Source organism: Panulirus ornatus, unplaced genomic scaffold (genome assembly GCF_036320965.1).
Source record: "Panulirus ornatus isolate Po-2019 unplaced genomic scaffold, ASM3632096v1 CTG_3142_pilon, whole genome shotgun sequence".
Classification (NCBI taxonomy): Eukaryota; Metazoa; Arthropoda; class Malacostraca; order Decapoda; family Palinuridae; genus Panulirus; species Panulirus ornatus.
Window position 1 is genome coordinate 1 of NW_027264466.1, and position 22,199 is coordinate 22,199.

Sequence of the window (22,199 nt, forward strand, 5' to 3'; positions counted from 1 at the left end):
CCCCTGTAATTGCCTTTGGCGGCGCCAAAGGGGATTTAAATTAAATCTTTAATTTGTATGTTTATTTTTGGATGCCATCATGTAATTGTATTGGACTTTGGCACCCCCAAAGGGTCTTTTAAGTAAACTTTTAGTTTGTCTCCTTCCCTTCAGATGCCACTATTCTCCTGTAAAGGCCTTTGAAGACGCCAAAGGGGATTTAGATTACTCCTTCAATTTTCCTCTAAATTTTTGGATGCCTCCACGCAATTCTCTTGCCCTTTGGCATCCCCAAAGTGGTCTGAAAGTAAGCTTTCCAAATGTTTCTTTCCCTTTTGATGCCTCTATGCCCCTGTAATTGCCTTTGGCGGCACCAAAGGGGATTTAAATTAAATCATTAATTTTTATGTTTATTTTTGGATGCCATCATGTAACTGTATTGGACTTTGGCACCCCCAAAGTGTCTTTTAAGTAAACTTTTAATTTGTCTCTCCCATCAGATGCCACTATTCTCCCTTGAAGGCCTTTGCAGACGCCAAAGGGGATTTAGATTACTCCTTCAATTTTCCTCTAAATTTTTGGATGCCTCCACACAATTCTCTTGCCCTTTGGCATCCCCAAAGTGTTCTTAAAGTAAGCTTTCCAAATGTTTCTTTCCCTTTTGATACCTCGATGCCCCTGTAATTGCCTTTGGCGGCGCCAAAGGGGATTTAAATTAAATCATTAATTTGTATTTTTATTTTTGGATGCCATCATGTAACTGTATTGGCCTTTGGCACCCCGAAAGGGTCTTTTAAGTAAACTTTTAATTTGTCTCTTTCCCTTCAGATGCCACTATTCTCCTGTAAAGGCCTTTGAAGACGCCAAAGGGGATGTAGATTACTCCTTCAATTTTCCTCTAAATTTTTGGATGCCTCCACGCAATTCTCTTGCCCTTTGGCATCCCCAAAGTGGTCTTAAAGTAAGCTTTCCAAATGTTTCTTTCCCTTTTCATGCCTCTATGCCCCTGTAATTGCCTTTGGCGGCGCCAAAGGGGATTTAAACTAAATCATTAATTTGTATGTTTATTTTTGGATGCCATCATGTAACTGTATTGGACTTTGGCACCCCCAAAGTGTCTTTTAAGTAAACTTTTAATTTGTCTCTTTCCCTTTAAATGCCACTATTCTCCCTTGAAGGCCTTTGAAGACGCCAAAGGGGATTTAGATTACTCCTTCGATTTTCCTCTAAATTTTTGGATGCCTCCACGCAATTCTCTTGCCCTTTGGCATCCCCAAAGTGGTCTTAAAGTAATCTTTTCAAATGTTTCTTTCCCTTTTGATGCCTCTATGCCCCTGTAATTGCCTTTGGCGGCGCCAAAGGGGATTTAAACTAAACCTTTAATTTGTGTGTTTATTTTTGGATGCCATCATGTAATTGTATTGGACTTTGGCACCCCCAAAGTGTCTTTTAAGTAAACTTTTAATTTGTCTCTTTCCCATCAGATGCCACTATTCTCCCTTGAAGGCCTTTGAAGACGCCAAACGGGATTTAGATTACTCCTTCAATTTTCCTTTAAATTTTTGGATGCCTCCACGCAATTCTCTTGCCCTTTGGCATACCCAAAGTGGTCTTAAAGTAAGCTTTCCAAATGTATCTTTCCCTTTTGATGCCTCTATGCCCCTGTAATTGCCTTTGGCGGCGCCAAAGGGGATTTAAATTAAATCATTAATTTGTATGTTTATTTTTGGATGCCATCATGTAACTGTATTGGACTTTGGCACCCCCAAAGGGTCTTTTAAGTAAACTTTTAATTTGTCTCTTTCCCTTCAGATGCCACTATTCTCCTGTAAAGGCCTTTGAAGATGCCAAAGGGGATTTAGATTACTCCTTCAATTTTCCTCTAAATTTTTGGATGCCTCCACGCAATTCTCTTGCCCTTAGGATCCCCAAAGTGGTCTTAAAGTAAGCTTTCCAAATGTTTCTTTCCCTTTTCATGCCTCTATGCCCCTGTAATTTCCTTGGGCGGCGCCAAAGGGGATTTAAATTAAATCATTAATTTGTATGTTTATTTTTGGATGCCATCATGTAACTGTATTGGACTTTGGCACCCCCAAATGGTCTTTTCAGTAAACTTTTATTTTGTCTCTTTCCCTTTAGATTCCACTATTCTCCTGTAAAGGCCTTTGAAGACGCCAAAGGGGATTTAGATTACTCCTTCAATTTTCCTTTAAATTTTTGGATGCCTCCACGCAATTCTCTTGCCCTTTGGCATCCCCAAAGTGGTCTTAAAGTAATCTTTCCAAATGTTTCTTTCCCTTTTGATGCCTCTATGCCCCTGTAATTGCCTTTGGCGGCGCGAAAGGGGATTTAAACTAAATCTTTAATTTGTGTGTTTATTTTTGAATGCCATCATGTAACTGTATTGGACTTTGGCACCCCCAAAGTGTCTTTTAAGTAAACTTTTAATTTGTCTCTTTCCCTTCAGATGCCACTATTCTCCTGTAAAGGCCTTTGACGCCGCCAAAGGGGATTTAGATTGCTCCTTCAATTTTCCTCTAAATTTTTGGATGCCTCCACGCCTCCACGCAATTCTCTTGCCCTTTGGCATCCCCAAAGTGGGCTTAAGTAATCTTCCAAATGTTTCTTTCCCTTTTGATGCCTCTATGCCCTGTAATTGCCTTTGGCGGCACAAAAGGGGATTTAAACTAAATCTTTAATTTGTGTGTTTATTTTTGGATGCCATCATGTAACTGTATTGGACTTTGGCACCCCCAAAGTGTCTTTTAAGTAAACTTTTAATTTGTCTCTTTCCCATCAGATGCCACTATTCTCCCTTGAAGGCATTTGAAGACGCCAAAGGGGATTTAGATTACTCCTTCAATTTTCCTCTAAATTTTTGGATGCCTCCACGCAATTCTCTTGCCCTTTGGCATCCCCAAAGTGGTCTTAAAGTAATCTTTCCAAATGTTTCTTTCCTTTTGATGCCTCTTATGCCCCCTGTAATTGCATTGCGCGCCAAAGGGGATTTAACAAATTCTTAATTTGTGTTGTTTATATTTTTGGATGCCATCATGTACTGTATTGGACTTTTGGCACCCCCAAAGGAGTCTTGTAAGTAAACTTTTAATTTGTCTCTTTCCCTTTAGATGCCACTATTCTCCCTTGAAGGCATTTGAAGACGCAAAGGGGATTTAGATTACTCCTTCAATTTGACCTCTAAATTTTTGGATGCCTCCACGCAATTCTCTTGCCCTTTGGCATCCCCAAAGTGGTCATTAAAGTAAGCTTTCCAAATGTTTCTTTCCCTTTTGATGCCTCTATGCCCCTGTAATTGCCTTTGGCGGCGCCAAAAGGGGATTTAAACTAAATCTTTAGTTTGTGTGTTTATTTTTGGATGCCATCATGTAATTGTATTGGACTTTGGCACCCCCAAAGTGTCTTTTCAGTAAACTTTTAATTTGTCTCTTTCCCATCAGATGCCACTATACTCCCTTGAAGGCCTTTGAAGACGCCAAAGGGGATTTAGATTACTCCTTCAATTTTCCTTTAAATTTTTGGATGCCTCCACGCAATTCTCTTGCCCTTTGGCATCCCCAAAGTGGTCTTAAAGTAAGCTTTCCAAATGTTTCTTTCCCTTTTGATGCCTCTATGCCCCTGTAATTGCCTTTGGCGGCGCCAAAGGGGATGTAAATTAAATCATTAATTTGTATATTTATTTTTGGATGCCATCATGTAACTGTATTGGACTTTGGCACCCCCAAAGGGTCTTTTAAGTAAACTTTTAATTTGTCTTTTTCCCTTCAGATGCCACTATTCTCCTGTAAAGGCCTATGAAGTCGCCAAAGGGGATTTAGATTACTCCTTCAATTTTCCTCTAAATTTTTGGATGCCTCCACACAATTCTCTTGCCCTTTGTCATCCCCAAAGTGGTCTTAAAGTAAGCTTTCCAAATGTTTCTTTCCCTTTTCATGCCTCTATGCCCCTGTAATTCCCTTGGGCGGCGCCAAAGGGGATTTAAATTAAATCGTTGATTTGTATGTTTATTTTTGGATGCCATCATGTAACTGTATTGGACTTTGGCACCCCCAAATGGTCTTTTCAGTAAACTTTTAATTTGTCTCTTTCCCTTTAGATGCCACTATTCTCCCTTGAAGGCCTTTGAAGACGCCAAAGGGGATTTAGATTACTCCTTCAATTTTCCTTTAAATTTTGGGATGCCTCCACGCAATTCTCTTGCGCTTTGGCATCCCCAAAGTGGTCTTAAAGTAATCTTTCCAAATGTTTCTTTCCCTTTTGATGCCTCTATGCCCCTGTAATTGCTTTTGGCGGCGCCACAGGGGATTTAAACTAAATCTTTAATTTGTGTGTTTATTTTTGAATGCCATCATGTAACTGTATAGGACTTTGGCACCCCCAAAGTGTCTTTTAAGTAAACTTTTAATTTGTCTCTTTCCCTTCAGATGCCACTATTCTCCTGTAAAGGCCTTTGACGACGCCAAAGGGGATTTAGATTACTCCTTCAATTTTCCTCTAAATATTTGGATGCCTCCACGCAATTCTATTGCCCTTTGGCATCCCCAAAGTGGTCTTAAAGTAATCTTTCCAAATGTTTCTTTCCCTTTTGATGCCTCTATGCCCCTGTAATTGCCTTTGGCGGCACCAAAGGGGATTTAAACTAAATCTTTAATTTGTGTGTTTATTTTTGGATGCCATCATGTAACTGTATTGGACTTTGGCACCCCCAAAGTGTCTTTTAAGTAAACTTTTAATTTGTCTCTTTCCCTTCAGATGCCACTATTCTCCTGTAAAGGCCTTTGAAGACGCCAAAGGGGATTTAGATTACTCCTTCAATTTTCCTCTAAATTTTGGATGCCTCCACGCAATTCTCTTGCCCTTTGGCATCCCCAAAGTGGTCCTAAAGTAAGCTCTCCAAATGTTTCTTTCCCTTTTGATGCCTCTATGCCCCTGTAATTGCCTTTGGCGGCGCCAAAGGGGATTTAAACTAAATCATTAATTTGTATGTTTATTTTTGGATGCCATCATGTAACTGTATTGGACTTTGGCACCCCCAAAGTGTCTTTTAAGTAAACTTTTAATTTGTCTCTTTCCCATCAGATGCCACTATTCTCCCTTGAAGGCATTTGAAGACGCCAAAGGGGATTTAGATTACTCCTTCAATTTTCCTCTAAATTTTTGGATGCCTCCACGCAATTCTCTTGCCCTTTGGCATCCCCAAAGTGGTCTTAAAGTAATCTTTCCAAATGTTTCTTTCCCTTTTGATGCCTCTATGCCCCTGTAATTGCCTTTGGCGGCGCCAAAGGGGATTTAAATTAAATCTTTAATTTGTATGTTTATTTTTGGATGCCATCATGTAATTGTATTGGACTTTGGCACCCCCAAAGGGTCTTTTAAGTAAACTTTTAGTTTGTCTCCTTCCCTTCAGATGCCACTATTCTCCTGTAAAGGCCTTTGAAGACGCCAAAGGGGATTTAGATTACTCCTTCAATTTTCCTCTAAATTTTTGGATGCCTCCACGCAATTCTCTTGCCCTTTGGCATCCCCAAAGTGGTCTGAAAGTAAGCTTTCCAAATGTTTCTTTCCCTTTTGATGCCTCTATGCCCCTGTAATTGCCTTTGGCGGCGCCAAAGGGGATTTAAATTAAATCATTAATTTGTATGTTTATTTTTGGATGCCATCATGTAACTGTATTGGACTTTGGCACCCCCAAATGGTCTTTTAAGTAAACTTTTAATTTGTCTCTTTCCCATCAGATGCCACTATTCTCCCTTGAAGGCCTTTGCAGACGCCAAAGGGGATTTAGATTACTCCTTCAATTTTCCTCTAAATTTTTGGATGCCTCCACGCAATTCTCTTGCCCTTTGGCATCCCCAAAGTGGTCTTAAAGTAAGCTTTCCAAATGTTTCTTTCCCTTTTGATGCCTCTATGCCCCTGTAATTGCCTTTCGCGGCGCCAAAGGGGATTTAAATTAAATCATTAATTTGTATTTTTATTTTTGGATGCCATCATGTAACTGTATCGGACTTTGGCACCCCCAAAGGGTCTTTTAAGTAAACTTTTAATTTGTCTCTTTCCCTTCAGATGCCACTATTCTCCTGTAAAGGCCTTTGAAGACGCCAAAGGGGATTTAGATTACTCCTTCAATTTTTCTCTAAATTTTTGGATGCCTCCACGCAATTCTCTTGCCCTTTGGCATCCCCAAAGTGGTCTTAAAGTAAGCTTTCCAAATGTTTCTTTCCCTTTTCATGCCTCTATGCCCCTGTAAATGCCTTTGGCGGCGCCAAAGGGGATTTAAACTAAATCATTAATTTGTATGTTTATTTTTGGATGCCATCATGTAACTGTATTGGACTTTGGCACCCCCAAAGTGTCTTTTAAGTAAACTTTTAATTTGTCTCTTTCCCTTTAGATGCCACTATTCTCCCTTGAAGGCCTTTGAAGACGCCAAAGGGGATTTAGATTACTCCTTCAATTTTCCTTTAAATTTTTGGATCCCTCCACGCAATTCTCTTGCCCTTTTGCATCCCCAAAGTGGTCTTAAAGTAATGTTTTCAAATGTTTCTTTCCCTTTTGATGCCTCTATGCCCCTGTAATTGCCTTTGGCGGCGCCAAAGGGGATTTAAACTAAATCTTTAATTTGTGTGTTTATTTTTGGATGCCATCATGTAATTGTATTGGACTTTGGCACCCTCAAAGTGTCTTTTAAGTAAACTTTTCATTTGTCTCTTTCCCATCAGATGCCACTATTCTCCCTTGAAGGCCTTTGAAGACGCCAAAGGGGATTTAGATTACTCCTTCAATTTTCCTCTAAATTTTTGGATGCCTCCACGCAATTCTCTTGCCCTTTGGCATCCCCAAAGTGGTCTTAAAGTAAGCTTTCCAAATGTTTCTTTCCCTTTTGATGCCTCTATGCCCCTGTAATTGCCTTTGGCGGCGCCAAAGGGGATTTAAATTAAATCATTAATTTGTATGTTTATTTTTGGATGCCATCATGTAACTGTATTGGACTTTGGCACCCCCAAAGGGTCTTTTAAGTAAACTTTTAATTTGTCTCTTTCCCTTCAGATGCCACTATTCTCCTGTAAAGGCCTTTGAAGACGCCAAAGGGGATTTAGATTACTCCTTCAATTTTCCTCTAAATTTTTGGATGCCTCCACGCAATTCTCTTGCCCTTTGGCATCCCCAAAGTGGTCTAAAAGTAAGCTTTCCAAATGTTTCTTTCCCTTTTGATGCCTCTATGCCCCTGTAATTGCCTTTGGCGGCGCCAAAGGGGATTTAAACTAAATCATTAATTTGTATGTTTATTTTTGGATGCCATCATGTAATTGTATTGGACTTTGGCACCCCCAAAGTGTCTTTTAAGTAAACTTTTAATTTGTCTCCTTCCCTTTAGATGCCACTATTCTCCCTTGAAGGCCTTTGAAGACGCCAAAGGGGATTTAGATTACTCCTTCAATTTTCCTCTAAATTTTTGGATGCCTCCACGCAATGCTCTTGCCCTTTGGCATCCCCAAAGTGGTCTTAAAGTAATCTTTTCAAATGTTTCTTTCCCTTTTGATGCCTCTATGCCTCTGTAATTGCCTTTGGCGGCGCCAAAGGGGATTTAAACTAAAACACAAGTCTCCTTCCGAAGCTCACTTACTCTCACCACTCTCTTCACCCCATCATTCTCTCTTCTTTTCTGAAAACCCCCACAAATCTTCACCTCAGCCTCCACAAGATAATGATCAGACATCCCTCCAGTGACACCTCTCAGCACATTAACATCCAAAAGTCTCTCGTGCGTCTATCAATTAACACGTAATCCAATAACGCTTTCTGGCCATCTCTCCTACTTACATACGTATACTTATGTATATCTCACTTTTTAAACCAGGTATTCCCAATCACCAGTCCTTTTCAGCACATAAATCTACAAGCTCTTCACCATTTCCATTTACAACACTGAACACTCCATGTATAGTAATTATTCCCTCAACTGCCACATTACTCACCTTTGCATTCAAATCACCCATCACGATAACCTGGTCTTGTGCATCAAAACCACTAACACATTCAGCTACTCCCAAAACAATTGCCTCTCATGATCTTTCTTCTCATGCCCAGGTGCATATGCACCAATAATCACTCATCTCTCTCCATCAACTTTCAGTTTTACCCATATCAATCTAGAATTTACTTTCTTACACTCTATCACATACTCCCACAACTCCTGATTCAGGAGTAGTGCTACTCCTTCCCTTGCTCTTGTTCTCTCACTAAACATGCAGGTTCCTTTCCTCAAACATACTACCTATCTCTCCTTTTTTCTCATCTTGGTTACATCCACACACATTTAGACACCCCAATTTGAGCCATCGAGGAGGATGAGAACTCTTCGCGTGACTCCTTCTTCTGTTTCCCCTTTTAGAAAGTTAAAATACAAGGAGGGGAGGGTTTCTGGCCCCCCGCTCCCGTTCCCTTTAGTCGCCTTCTACGACACATGAGGAATGCGTGGGAAGTATTCTTTCTCCCCTATCCCCAGGGATAGTAGGCAATATTCATAAAGGTTATGAAAATCAAGGAAAGTGTGGAGTTGATTAATGTAAACTTAGGTGAAATACTTGCAGAAAGTCAGCAGAACTTATATAAACATCCTAGAGGAACTCATGACAGCATCACACCAACTGCTGGTGAATGTCGTCAAACAGACTTGATGGCTTTTCATGCCACTGCCTAACAAGCAGCCATTTGGTCCCAGTTAGTTGACAACTTTAATGTTGGTATGTTTCATTAAATCTTGACTGCTGTGGGACATTGTCTGTGTATATCTAAAATCTGCTCAGTACTTGGTGTAAGGAGTTATGAATTTTTTTATATTACGTTTGTAAAAGGAAAGGAAATGCTAGGTTAGGTTTTGTTAGATCTTATTGGGGCATATGTAAAATCAGGGACTGTCCTCTGCTCTTATCTGTGAGTAAGTGCATTATTATGATGGACAACTGCTAGAATTGGCCTTGAAAACCCCACTGATAAAATGAAGGCTCAATTTCAAAGGTTTGGCATACTTTTGGTTCAGATTCCAATTTGATAAGAGGTAGGTGATTCTTAAGTAACAAACCAAATTCATGATTTCACCATATGAATTAAAAACTGTGTGAATAAATGGAAAATCCTTATTCCAATGTTGAGTGTGAGTTGAATTTAAAAATTTTATTCTCGAGTTAAAAGATACTCCATTCACAGTCCAGTGGGATGCCATCATTTCAGTAATACCATTTTTAACTAGCCTTGCACACATTATACAATTTATTAACTGATCTTCAAAATTTAACAGCTTGTTCATCCTATAGCTGCAGCTCCTCAGAAATTTGCCTTTACAGTGAAGAAAAAAGAATCCTTACAGAATATGTTTGTATTATATTTTATCAAAGAAAATGCCAAAAAAGTAGAATAATTTCCTCAGTATTGTTGTGCCTGGATGTCTGTTATTTCCCGACCCTGGTTCAGGACTGGATGTTAGGATAACGTGAGCATCACTTCAGTGCACTTTTTCTTTACTGTATTTCACTGATGTACAATGTTTTCTCTGCATACATACACATAGTGTTACACTGATTTTTTTTTTTTTTATTTTGCTTTGTGTTTGCGAGGTAGCGCAAGGAAACAGACGAAAGAAATGGCCCAACCCACCCCCATACACATGTATATACATACACGTCCACACACGCAAATATACATACCTATACATCTCAATGTACACATATATATACACACACAGACACATACATATATACCCATGCACACAATTCACACTGTCTGCCTTTATTCATTCCCATCGCCACCTCGCCACACATGGAATACCATCCCCCTCCCCCCTCATGTGTGCGAGGTAGCGCTAGGAAAAGACAACAAAGGCCCCATTTGTTCACACTCAGTCTCTAGTTGTCATGCAATAATGCCCGAAACCACAGCTCCCTTTCCACATCCAGGCCCCACACATCTTTCCATGGTTTACCCCAGACGCTTCACATGCCCTGATTCAATCCACTGACAGCACGTCAACCCCGGTATACCACATCGATCCAGTTCACTCTATTCCTTGCCTGCCTTTTACCCTCCTGCATGTTCAGGCCCCGATCACTCAAAATCTTTTTCACTCCATCTTTCCACCTCCAATTTGGTCTCCCCCTTCTCCTCGTTCCCTCCACCTCCGACAAATATATCCTCTTGGTCAATCTTTCCTCACTCATTTTCTCCATGTGCCCAAACCATTTCAAAACACCCTCTTCTGCTCTCTCAACCACGCTCTTTTTATTTCCACACATCTCTCTTACCCTTACATTACTTACTCGATCAAACCACCTCACACCACACATTGTCCTCAAACATCTCATTTCCAGCACATCCACCCTTCTGCGCACAACTCTATCCATAGCCCACGCCTCGCAACCATACAACATTGTTGGAACCACTATTCCTTCAAACATACCCATTTTTGCTTTCCGAGATAATGTTCTCTACTTCCACACATTCTTCAAGGCTCCCAGGATTTTCACCCTCTCCCCCACCCTATGATTCACTTCCGCTTCCATGGTTCCATCCGCTGCCAGATCCACTCCCAGATATCTAAAACACTTTACTTCCTCCAGTTTTTCTCCATTCAAACTTACCTCCCAATTGACTTGACCCTCAACCCTACTGTACCTAATAACCTTGCTCTTATTCACATTTACTCTTAACTTTCTTCTTTCACACACTTTACCAAACTCAGTCACCAGCTTCTGCAGTTTCTCACATGAATCAGCCACCAGTGCTGTATCATCAGCAAACAACAACCGACTCACTTCCCAAGCTCTCTCATCCACAACAGACTTCATTCTTGCCCCTCTTTCCTAAACTCTTGCATTCATCTCCCTAACAACCCCATCCATAAACAAATTAAACATCCATGGAGACATCACACACCCCTGCCACAAACTTACATTCACTGAGAACCAATCACTTTCCTCTCTTCCTACACGTACACATGCCTTACATCCTCGATAAAAACTTTTCACTGCTTCTAACAACTTGCCACCCACACCATATATTCTTAATACCTTCCACAGAGCATCTCTATCAACTCTATCATATGCCTTCTCCAGATCCATAAATGCTACATACAAATCCATTTGCTTTTCTAAGTATTTCTCACATACATTCTTCAAAGCAAACACCTGATCCACACATCCTCTACTACTTCTGAAACCACACTGCTCTTCCCCAATCTGATGCTCTGTACATGCCTTCACCCTCTCAATCAATACCCTCCCATATAATTTACCAGGAATACTCAACAAACTTATACCTCTGTAATTTGAGCACTCACTCTTATCCCCTTTGCCTTTGTACAATGGCACTATGCATGCATTCTGCCAATCCTCAGGCACCTCACCATGAGTCATACATACATTAAATAACCTTACCAACCAGTCAACAATACAGTCACCCCCTTTTTTAATAAATTCCACTGCAATACCATCCAAACTTGCTGCCTTGCCGGCTTTCATCTTCCGCAAAGCTTTTACTACCTCTTCTCTGTTTACCAAATCATTTTCCCCAACCCTCTCACTTTGCACACCACCTCGACCAAGACACCCTATATCTGCCACTCTATCATCAAACACATTCAACAAACCTTCAAAATACTCACTCCATCTCCTTCTCACATCACCACTACTTGTTATCACCTCCCCATTAGCGCCCTTCACTGAAGTTCCCATTTGCTCCCTTGTCTTACGCACTTTATTTACCTCCTTCCAGAAGATCTTTTTATTCTCCCTAAAATTTAATGATACTCTCTCACCCCAACTCTCATTTGCCCTCTTTTTCACCTCTTGCACCGTTCTCTTGACCTCCTGTCTCTTTCTTTTATACATCTCCCACTCAATTTCATTTTTTCCCTGCAAAAATCGTCCAAATGCCTCTCTCTTCTCTTTCACTAATAATCTTACCTCTTCATCCCACCACTCACTACCCTTTCTAATCAACCCACCTCCCACGCTTCTCATGTGTGTCTCATGTGTGTCTAAATGTGTGTGGATGTAACCAAGATGTGAAAAAAGGAGAGATAGGTAGTATGTTTGAGGAAAGGAATCTGGATGTTTTGGCTCTGAGTGAAACGAAGCTCAAGGGTAAAGGGGAAGAGTGGTTTGGGAATGTCTTGGGAGTAAAGTCAGGGGTTAGTGAGAGGACAAGAGCAAGGGAAGGAGTAGCAGTACTCCTGAAACAGGAGTTGTGGGAGTATGTGATAGAATGTAAGAAAGTAAATTCTCGATTGATATGGGTAAGACTGAAAGTGGATGGAGAGAGATGGATGATTATTGGTGCATATGCACCTGGGCATGAGAAGAAAGATCATGAGAGGCAAGTGTTTTGGGAGCAGCTGAATGAGTGTGTTAGTGGTTTTGATGCGCGCGACCGGGTTATAGTGATGGATGATTTGAATGCAAAGGTGAGTAATGTGGCAGTTGAGGGGATAATTGGTATACATGGGGTGTTCAGTGTTGTAAATGGAAATGGTGAAGAGCTTGTAGATTTATGTGCTGAAAAAGGACTGGTGATTCGGAATACCTGGTTTAAAAAGTGAGATATACATAAGTATACGTATGTAAGTAGGAGAGATGGCCAGAGAGCGTTATTGGATTACGTGTTAATTGACAGGCGCGCGAAAGAGAGACTTTTGGATGTAAATATGCTGAGAGGTGCAACTGGAGGGATGTCTGATCATTATCTTGTGGAGGCTAAGGTGAAGATTTGTATGGGTTTTCAGAAAAGAAGAGTGAATGTTGGGGTGAAGAGGGTGGTGAGAGTAAGTGAGCTTGGGAAGGAGACTTGTGTGAGGAAGTACCAGGAGAGACTGAGTACAGAATGGAAAAAGGTGAGAACAATGGAAGTAAGGGGAGTAGGGGAGGAATGGGATGTATTTAGGGAATCAGTGATGGATTGCGCAAAAGATGCTTGTGGCAATGTTTATATATGTTATATTATTATTATTTTGCTTTGTCGCTGTCTCCTGCATTAGCGAGGTAGCGCAAGGAAACAGACGAAAGAATGGCCCAACCCACCCACATACACATGTATATACATACACCTCCACACACGCAAATATACATACCTCTACATCCCAACGTATACATGTATATACACACACAGACATATACATATATACACATGTACATACTTCATACTGTCTGCCTTTATTCATTCCCATCGCCAACTCGCCATACATGTAATAACAACCCCCTCCCCCCTCGTGTGTGAGGTAGTGCTAGGAAAGACAACAAAGGCCCCATTCGTTCACACTCAGTCTCTAGCTGTCATGTAATAATGCACCGAAACCACAGCTCCCTTTCCACATCCAGGCCCCACAGAACTTTCCATGGTTTACCCCAGACGCTTCACATGCCCTGGTTCAATCCATTGACAGCACATCGGCCCCGGTATACCACATCGTTCCAATTCACTCTATTCCTTGCACGCCTTTCACCCTCCTGCATGCTCAGGCCCCAATCACTCAAAATCTTTTTTTACTTCATCTTTCCACCTCCAATTTGGTCTTCCACTTCTTCTCGTTCCCTCCACCTCTGTCACATTATCCTCTTGGTCAATGTTTCCTCACTCATTCTCTCCAAGTGACCAAACCATTTCAAAACACCCTCTTCTGCTCTCTCAACCACACTTTTTATTTCCACACATCTCTCTTACCCTTACATTACTTACTCGATCAAACCACCTCTCCACATATTGTCCTTAAACATCTCATTTCCAGCACATCCACCCTCCTGCGCACAACTCTTATCCATAGCCCACGCCTCGCAACATTGTTGGAACCACTATTCCTTCAAACATACCCATTTTTGCTCTCCGAGATAATGTTTTCGACTTCCACACACTCTTTAACGCTCCCAGAATTTTCGCCCCCTCCCCCACCCTATGATTCACTTCCACTTCCATGGTTCCATCCACTGCCAGATCCACTCCCAGATATCTAAAACACTTCACTTCCTCCACTTTTTCTCCATTCAAACTTACCTCCCAATTGACTTAACCCCCAACCCTACTGTACCTAATAACCTTGCTCTTATTCACATTTACTCTCAACTTTCTTCTCTCACACACTTTACCAAACTCAGTCACCAGCTTTTGCAGTTTCTCACATGAATCAGCCACCAGCGCTGTATCATCAGCAAACGACAACTGACTCACTTCCCACGCTCTCTCATCCACCACAGACTGCATAATTGCCCCTCTTTCCAAAACTCTTGCATTCACCTCCCTAACAACCCCATCCATAAACAAATTAAACAACCATGGAGACATCACACATCCCTGCTGCTTTATAAATTCAAGAAAAGTTATTGAAACCTGACAAGAGTTCACATAGCTGTTGAAATATGATTATGAGTGTAGTAGGAATAATTTTAATTGCCATTTTGACACTTCTTTTTTATTAGTATTTGTGAGTGAAGGGTGTGGATTGTATATTGCAGTAGAAGATAGATTAACTGAGGTAGGCTATGTGAAAATGTATGTGCCTGGTTAGTGTTTTTGAATCAATAATTATTTCCTTTTGTTAATGTTATAAGTTACTGACTTTGAATGTAGTTAAAATGTATTTGGTAATGTTTATTGAAGGAGGAGGTAAGAATGTATGAACTGCAATATTTGCCAGTGTTAGATTTAAAATTTACCAAGTATCACATAAAGAAATTATTATTTTACGTGATTTGTTGAGTTATCTTGTATAAATGTCGTATGGAATGTCTTGAGAATGTCTTGAGATGGAGAATATGAATGTAAGTGTTAATTGATAATGTTGTTAAGTGTAAAATGGTTATGGTTATATTAAATGAACAGTAGGTGAAATGTATAGATTTCAGAGAATGTAAAATTATATATTTGATATAAAAAGTCCACCTAATCTCTTGAAACCTTATCAGACCTTATGTTGGAGGTAAATTATTATTAATCGAAATGTAGGGTGTAAGTTGTGTTTGTTGTGGTGTTGGTTGACGTAAGTGCATTTCAAATGTAACTTGTTGAAGAGTAGAAATTAAGCTGTCATAGGATTGTTATTGTTTCTTGAGGTAGAAGAATATTTTGTGCGTTACTGTTGTGTTATATTAATTGGAAAATATCATTATAAGATGTGTTAAGAATATAGGTTGTAGTATTTTGATATGATTAGATGTAGGGATTGAGTAGGTGCAAATGTGTAAAAGTTCAATACATGGATATGTTTAATTTATTGACCAAGTATACTTTTTAGATAAGTAATGTACCTTTTTATTAAATGATTTATGTGTTGCATAGGTAGGTGTGTATATGTGTTTTGAGAATAAATGAAAGTGTTGATTTAGCATAAATGGTGATGACTTTTTCTTATGGGAAATGTTATGAATGTAAGATCATTGTATTTTCTAAAGTGATTTATTAAAGCGTTGCATGACCTGACCTTGGATGCAGGACATGTACACAGTAAGAATAACACATTTATTTGTTAGTTATTATCGTAACCTATGTAATGGAAGATAAGGCAGTGAGATGTAACTTCCTGACATAGGAGGTGAATTTTTAGTATTATAAGTGTTAATGAATGAAAGTTGTGTGTTGCTCGGCATGTTGACTGACATTAGTGCAGTTTTAGTGTCAGTGATGGGTGTGAAGTGAAAGTAAAGTTTAAAGAAGCTTTCGAGTAGTAGGGAGGTTAGGTTTTTTGTTATGCATACTGATGAATTGTGTAATTTGGATTGTTTATTACTAGATGTATTAGTTTGATATGAGGTTTATTAGGTAATATTTGAAATGATAGTTTCAAAGTTTAAAGATTTTGTATGTTCTGAGTGAAATTCCATTGATATGATGTGTATTGGTTGAAATTTATTTTACAACATTCACTGTATTGCGTTCTAAGTTTTGATATTGTAATGGTTTGATTTTTTTTTCTTTTTTTTTTTGCCGCTGTCTCCCACGTTTGCGAGGTAGCGCAAGGAAACAGACGAAAGAAATGGCCCAAACCACCCCCATACACATGTATATACATACGTCCACACACACAAATATACATACCTACACAGCTTTCCATGGTTTACCCCAGACGCTTCACATGCCCTGATTCAATCCACTGACAGCACGTCAACCCCAGTATACCACATCGATCCAATTCACTCTATTCCTTGCCCTCCTTTCACCCTCCTGCATGTTCAGGCCTCGATCACACAAAATCTTTTTCACTACATCTTTCCACCTCCAATTTGATCTCCCACTTCTCGTTCCCTCCACCTCCGACACATATATCCTCTTGGTCAATCTTTCCTCACTCATTCTCTCCATGTGCCCAAACCATTTCAAAACACCCACTTCTGCTCTCTCAACCACACTCTTTTTATTTCCACACATCTCTCTTACCCTTACGTTACTTACTCGATCAAACCACCTCACCACACATTGTCCTCAAACATCTCACTTCCAGCACATCCATCTTCCTGCGCACAACTCTATCCATAGCCCACGCCTCGCAACCATACAACATTGTTGGAACCACTATTCCTTCAAACATATCCATTTTTGCTTTCCGAGATAATGTTCTTGACTTCCACACATTCTTCAAGGCTCCCAGGATTTTCGCCCCCTTCCCCACCCTATGATCCATTTCCACTTCCATGGTTCCATCTGCTGCCAGATCCACTCCCAGATATCTAAAACACTTTACTTCCTCCAGTTTTTCTCCATTCAAACTTACCTCCCAATTGACTTGACCCTCAACCGTACTGTACCTAATTACCTTGCTCTTATTCACATTTACTCTTAACTTTCTTCTTTCACACACTTTACCAAACTCAGTCACCAGCTTCTGCAGTTTCTCACATGAATCAGCCACCAGCGCTGTATCATCAGCGAACAACAACTGACTCACTTCCCAAGCTCTCTTATCCCCAACAGACTTCATACTTGCCCCTCTTTCCAAAACTCTTGCATTCACCTCCCTAACAACCCCATCCATAAACAAATTAAACAACCATGGCGACATCATACACCCCTGCCGCAAACCTACATGCAAGGTTTGATATGATGAGGTGTATTACTTGTATATTGCGATGGGTATTGATGTTATATGTTGAAGTGTATTACGATGATATTATCATGCGCATTAGTTTGAAATGATGAGTATAAATGATAATCTAATGTTTATTTAGTTTAGAATGGTAAGCGTATTGATTTATTGATTTATTTATTTTTTTTATTTTGCTTTGTCGCTGTCTCCCACGTTTGCGAGGTAGCGCAAGGAAAGAGACGAAAGAAATGGCACAACCCACCCCCATACACAATGTACACACACACACGCCCACACACGCAAATATACATACCTATACATCTCAATGTACACATATATATACACACACAGACACATATATATATACCCATGCACACAATTCACACTGTCTGCCCCTATTCATTCCCATCGCCACCTCGCCACACATGGAATACCATCCCCCTCCCCCCTCATGTGTGTGAGGTAGCACTAGGAAAAGACAACAAAGGTCCCATTCGTTCACACTCAGTCTCCAGCTGTCACGCAATAATGCCTGAAACCACAGCTCCCTTTCCACATCCAGGCCCCACAGAACTTTCCATGGTTTAGCCGAGACGCTTCACATGCCCTGATTCAATCCACTGACAGCACATCAACCCCGGTATACCACATCGATCCAATTCACTCTATTCCTTACCCGCCTTTCACCCTCCTGCATGTTCAGGCCCCAATCACTCAAAATCTTTTTCACTCCATCTTTCCACCTCCAATTTGGTCTCCCCCTTCTCCTCGTTCCCTCCACCTCTGACACATATATCCTCTTGGTCAATCTTTCCTCACTCATTTTCTCCATGTGCCCAAACCATTTCAAAACACCCTCTTCTGCTCTCTCAACCACGCTCTTTTTATTTCCACACATCTCTCTTACCCTTACATTACTTACTCGATCAAACCACCTCACACCACACATTGTCCTCAAACATCTCATTTCCAGCACATCCACCCTCCTGCGCACAGCTCTATCCATAGCCCACGCCTCGCAACCATACAACATTGTTGGAACCACTATTCCTTCAAACATACCCATTTTTGCTTTCCGAGATAATGTTCTCGACTTCCACACATTCTTCAAGGCTCCCAGGATTTTCGCCCCCTCCCCCACCCTATGATTCACTTCCGCTTCCATGGTTCCATCCGCTGCCAGATCCACTCCCAGATATCTAAAACACTTTACTTCCTCCAGTTTTTCTCCATTCAAACTTACCTCCCAGTTGACTTGACCCTCAACCCTACTGTACCTAATAACCTTGCTCTTATTCACATTTACTCTTAACTTTCTTCTTTCACACACTTTACCAAACTCAGTCACCAGCTTCTGCAGTTTCTCACATGAATCAGCCACCAGCACTGTATCATCAGCGAACAACAACTGACTCACTTCCCAAGCTCTCTCATCCACAACAGACTTCATACTTGCCCCTCTTTCCAAAACTCTTGCATTCACCTCCCTAACAACCCCATCCATAAACAAATTAAACAACCATGGCGACATCACACACCCCTGCTGCAAACCTACATTCACTGAGAACCAATCACTTTCCTCTCTTCCTACACATACACATTCCTGACATCCTCGATAAAAACTTTTCACTGCATCTAACAACTTGCCTCCCACACCATATATTCTTAATACCTTCCTCAGAGCATCTCTATCAACTCTATCATATGCCTTCTCCAGATCCATAAATGCTACATACAAATCCATTTGCTTTTCTAAGTATTTCTCACATACATTCTTCAAAGCAAACACCTGATCCACACATCCTCTACCACTTCTGAAACCACACTGCTCTTCCCCAATCTGATGCTCTGTACATGCCTTCACCCTCTCAATCAATACCCTCCCATATAATTTACCAGGAATACTCAACAAACTTATACCTCTGTAATTTGAGCACTCACTCTTATCCCCTTTGCCTTTGTACAATGGCACTATGCACGCATTCCGCCAATCCTCAGGCACCTCACCATGAGTCATACATACATTAAATAACCTTACCAACCAGTCAACAATATAGTCACCCCCTTTTTTAATAGATTCCACTGCAATACCATCCAAACCTGCTGCCTTGCCGGCTTTCATCTTCCGCAAAGCTTTTACTACCTCTTCTCTGTTTACCAAATCATTTTCCCTAACCCTCTCACTTTGCACACCACCTCGACCAAAACACCCTATATCTGCCACTCTATCATCAAACACATTTGACAAACCTTCAAAATACTCGCTCCATGTCCTTCTCACATCACCACTACTTGTTATCACCTCCCCATTTGCGCCCTTCACTGAAGTTCCCATTTGCTCCCTTGTCTTACGCTCTTTAGTTACCTCCTTCCAGAACATCTTTTTATTCTCCCTAAAATTTAATGATACTCTCTCACCCCAACTCTCATTTGCTCTCTTTTTCACCTCTTGCACCTTTCTCTTGAACTCCTGTCTCTTTCTTTTATACATCTCCCACTCAATTGCATTTTTTCCCTGCAAAAATCATCCAAATGCCTCTCTCTTCTCTTTCACTAATAATCTTACTTCTTCATCCCACCACTCACTACCCTTTCTAATCAACCCACCTCCCACTCTTCTCATGCCACAAGCATCTTTTGCGCAATCCATCACTGATTCCCTAAATACATCCCATTCCTCCCCCACTCCCCTTACTTCCATTGTTCTCACCTTTTTCCATTCTGTACTCAGTCTCTCCTGGTACTTCCTCACACAAGTCTCCTTCCCAAGCTCACTTACTCTCACCACCCTCTTCACCCCAACATTCACTCTTCTTTTCTGAAAACCCATACAAATCTTCACCTTAGCCTCCACAAGATAATGATCAGACATCCCTCCAGTTGCACCTCTCAGCACATTAACATCCAAAAGTCTCTCTTTCGCGCGCCTGTCAATTAACACATAATCCAATAACGCTCTCTGGCCATCTCTCCTACTTACATACGTATACTTATGTATATCTCGCTTTTTAAACCAGGTATTCCCAATCACCAGTCCTTTTTCAGCACATAAATCTACAAGCTCTTCACCATTTCCATTTACAACACTGAACACCCCATGTATACCAATTATTCCCTCAACTGCCACATTACTCACCTTTGCATTCAAATCACCCATCACTATAACCCGGTCTCGTGCATCAAAACCGCTAACACACTCATTCAGCTGCTCCCAAAACACTTGCCTCCCATGATCTTTCTTCTCATGCCCAGGTGCATATGCACCAATAATCACCCATCTCTCTCCATCAACTTTCAGTTTTACCCATATTAATCGAGAATTTACTTTCTTACATTCTATCACATACTCCCACAACTCCTGTTTCAGGAGTACTGCTACTCCTTCCCTTGCTCTTGTCCTCTCACTAACCCCTGACTTTACTCCCAAGACATTCCCAAACCACTCTTCCCCTTTACCCTTGAGCTTCATTTCATTAGAGCCAAAACATCCAGGTTCCTTTCCTCAAACATACTACCTATCTCTCCTTTTTTCAAATCTTGGTTACATCCACACACATTTAGACACCCCCAGTCTGAGCCTTCGAGGAGGATGAGCACTCCCCGCGTGACTCCTTCTTCTGTTTCCCATTTTAGAAAGTTAAAAATATTGATGTATAGATTTAAATTTTTGCTTGATATTGATAGGTGTGTTATTTTTATATGTATATTTTGTGTATATTCTCTTAGGTGTATTTGTTGTATTTCAACTGTATTATTTGTTTAATTACAGTTGCATTTGTATTGAATGTTAAGCGTATTAGTTTGATATGATTATAAGTAGTATGTTAGTATGTGTCTTACTTGTATATTAGCATAAGTGTAACTTTCATATTATAAGGTATATTGTAATTGCTATATATAGTGAAATATTTGCATTTATTGTATACTATTGTAGATGATTTTATTATTTGCTGATGTGTATTAATTGAATAATATTAATATGATGTTTATTGGTGTTATATTATCATGTGTATTACTGTTTTCAAATGTATTATGTTTTTTGCAAGGTTTATTGCTGTTATATTTTGAATGTTACAAATTGTAAAATTTATAATGAATAATGTATTTTAAGAGCTTATGTACATTTGTGTTTGTATATATATACTTGGATGGCATTGCAGTGGAATTTATTAAAAAAGGGGGTGACCATGTTGTTGACTGGTTGGTGAGGATATTCAATGTATGTTTGGTTCATGGTGCAGTGCCTGAGGATTGGCGGAATGCATGCATAGCACTGTTGTACAAAGGCAAAGGGGATGATAAAGGTGAGTGTTCAAATTACAGAGGTATAAGTTTGTTGAGTATTCCTGGGAAAGTATATGTTAAAAAGATTATTAAACCAATGGAAATTTTTTTGAGAATTTGAGGGGATATCACTTTGTAAATGTGGATTCAAGTAGGCATACTTCTTGCATTGCAAACCAGTATGAAACTGGTGTCCTTTATATGGCTAATACTGCTTTATACTGGCTACTAAACATGTTGTGTTATATACATAGGATGTCTATATTTGGTTTCCTGTTTATCGAATGGATCACGTGCACAGTTGGCTAACTCGTATATTCCTGCACTTTAAGTCAATGTATGTGAGCAAACCAAGGCTGTATGCTCATGATTTAATACATATAACTGGGAACCAAAAACTGTCGTGTTGGCCTTCATAATTGTAGACAAACTAGCAGGCATAGCTGTAGATGAGTGGTGTTCAGTGGTAATAATAGGAATAGTTGAGGAAATAGAGTTTAGGGGTTCTGACATGTTGGGGTAAAGGAATATAATCAATAGTATGTGTTATATGTTTTTTTTTTTCCAAAAGAAGGAACAGAGAAGGGGGCCAAGTGAGGATAATCCCTCAAAGGCCCAGTCCTCTGTTCTTAACGCTACCTCGCTAATGCGGGAAATGGCGAATAGTATGAAAGAAAAAGTATGTGGTTGCTTTTGGTTAAGCATTTCACTTTGCAGGTGAATGGCCACTCACTAGACAGCATAACCCGGGAGTTCCTACTAGATGGTGTAGATCAGAATGTAAGGAAAGTTGGCGTGCAAACTACATGGAAGTGGATGTCTTCACCACCCGTGGCAGTCCCATAGCAGGAACGATCTC

The 22,199-nt window shown here is 40.3% G+C and overlaps 1 long non-coding RNA gene across 2 annotated transcripts; it reads left to right on the top strand.

Moving 5' to 3' along the window:
* Positions 1-9: 9 nt before the first annotated feature.
* Positions 10-22,193, top strand: LOC139748454 (uncharacterized). 2 transcript variants are annotated; one of them, XR_011712680.1, is made up of 16 exons: positions 10-286; positions 808-940; positions 1,792-2,251; positions 2,780-2,912; positions 3,438-3,570; positions 3,766-3,898; positions 4,750-4,881; positions 5,077-5,209; positions 5,405-5,537; positions 5,733-5,865; positions 6,061-6,193; positions 6,389-6,521; positions 6,717-6,849; positions 7,045-7,177; positions 7,373-7,505; positions 22,058-22,193. It is a non-coding gene; the product is annotated as an uncharacterized lncRNA (long non-coding RNA). The 2 variants fall into 2 exon arrangements; XR_011712681.1 differs by lacking the exons at positions 10-286; positions 808-940 and adding an exon at positions 979-1,268.
* Positions 22,194-22,199: the final 6 nt, after the last annotated feature.